This window comes from Cavia porcellus, unplaced genomic scaffold (genome assembly GCF_034190915.1).
Source record: "Cavia porcellus strain 051 isolate PalLab524CR breed Dunkin Hartley unplaced genomic scaffold, mCavPor4.1 scaffold_14, whole genome shotgun sequence".
NCBI classification, from domain to species: Eukaryota; Metazoa; Chordata; class Mammalia; order Rodentia; family Caviidae; genus Cavia; species Cavia porcellus.
Window position 1 is genome coordinate 27,889,552 of NW_026947497.1, and position 2,231 is coordinate 27,891,782.

General features: G+C 39.3%; 1 pseudogene; it reads left to right on the forward strand.

Annotated features, from left to right (window-relative positions):
• Positions 1-1,047: 1,047 nt before the first annotated feature.
• On the forward strand, positions 1,048-2,015 carry LOC100728362 (neurexophilin-2-like; annotated as a pseudogene).
• Positions 2,016-2,231: the final 216 nt, after the last annotated feature.

Consider the following 2,231-nt stretch of genomic DNA (forward strand, 5'->3'; position numbering starts at 1 on the left):
TTTCTATATTCTTGCTAATTTTATGTTCAATTATTTTAATAAACTACTAAGAAAAGGGTAGAAAATTCCAAACATAATCATGGATTTGTCTATTTCTTAACAATTGAATTAGATTTTACTGCACATACTTGTTAACTATGTTAACACAAAGACATTAAAAATTCAGTCAATGGATGGAATGACCCTTTCCTGAAAGACCATCTGTGACTGGGAATTTTCCTTCCACTGAAATCTGCTTTATTAGATAGTAATGCAACAGCTCAGGCTCTCTTTTGTTTAATATTTTTATATTTATCACTTTACTACACACAACATATAAATTTTTAGACAACAGTTTTACTGTTTTATCTTGGTATTACATATGTAGAATATGATGGTATAATGATAGGACACTTTATCACTTTGAATTAATTTTTGATATCAGACATTTTATGTTTATTTACTCATAATAGTCTATGTAATGGTTGAAACATCATGTTAGCTTGAGAAGTCCAGATGCCTAAGTAACTCAATAGTTGTACACTCGGATGCTGAGGACATGTCTTTGCTGTGCTAGGATGTTGTTCATTGTGTCAAATTGAGAAGTTAAGAAATTTAATGATTCAACAGGGGACCAGGATTCTCAGTTTGTAAACATCCTGAGCATATACAAAAGGAAGGCACCAGAGATGGTGTGAGTATTATACATGCTCTAGAGGAAGTGGGAAACCCAATTATAATATAATAGAGGAAGAGGCCCTCTCCCCTCTCTCCTTTGTTTACTCTTGTTGCTTTTGCTGTCTTCTGCTGCCTTGAGCTACTGCCTCTTAGCCATGCAACTCTGCCTTGGAGCCAGCTGATTATGGAGTGAAACCTCCACAAACTGTGAGCTAAATAAACCTTTCCTTCAATAATTTTAGGCTTCAGATATTTTGCCTCAACAATAAGATAAAAGTAATAAACACAATCTACACACACTTAGAAGTATTTACGTAGTTTTATAACTGCCTCACAGGTCAAATTTTATTTATTAGCAGGAGGGGTTCATAGGAATCCAATCCTCTGCCCATGCCCTCCCTTCTCCTCACTCACTCTTCTCCTGGCATTCCCCTCTCCACGCCTTCCTGCCTGGCCTGCACAGTGTGGTGAGCACAGCAGTGGGATTCTGAGAGGAAAGTGCAGCACTCCATCACTGTCCTTTGCTCTCTTTGAGTGGAGATTCAGGAGAAGCAGACAAGGTCTTGCAGCTCTGAGACACCTCACCAGCCAGCACTGTGCACCTGCAGTGGCTGCCCCTCACCATTGCCCTGGCTTGCTGTAGCTGCTATTTTGTGTCAGTAAAGAGGGTCTGAATTGGGAAAACCCACAGGACACTGCTTGGAAACTGGGCAGGGAGGATGCTCAGTCCTCTGCGCCTCTTGGTTAAACAGTCTCCTGTTCCAGAGCCTAAGTCTATGGCACATGCAGACAGCACAGAAAATTTTGGTGTTGGCTGACCAACGTCACAGACATTCAGGAGGCACTAGCAAGAACTAAATGGACACCAATAGTAAAACAAGAAAATTTAAGAAAATATTTAATTTCAACCTGTAAACTGTCAAACTCAACCTTCTCATTACAAGGAAAAATGTCGACCAGGGAAATGGAACTTTGAGTGTTAATTTCCGACATAATTCAGTAGGCCTGCGCAATGTTTCAGTGAGTTTGCAACCTCCTACCAAAGTGGTTGAACTTAAAGTTTCTTCCTAGTCTATCTTGGAGGCCAATGAATCCAAATCTTTCAGCTGTGGCATTGTGTATGGAAAAACAAATTGGGCTAAGAAGACTCCCACATGCAACTTTGACCCTTCTGACATCTGTTACCAGGTGTAAGCTCAGAGCCATGTGTCTTGGTTGTGCTCTAAGCCCTTGAGGTCATTTGCATTTACAGTGCCTTGCATAATGTTGATTATAAGCTTATGAGGAAGATTTGTCCTGATTACAATCACCATAGTGAGACCCCTTACCTATCTTCTGGCTGCATCTTCCCACAGTGATGAAAATGGAGGGCATTTGTGTCTTTAATTAGAAGGGACAAAAAAACAGGTCAGTTTTTCATAGTAAAGGATCCTTTTTGTTTCTGGCTCCTATGAGATTTCCAGATTAAAAGAAAAATGTAAGTGTGAAAAAACGTTTGTTTTAATCAGAAAGTACATTGATCTGAAGTCAAACTACTTAAGAAACCATTGCTTTCATGTAAGAAAGTTAAGATC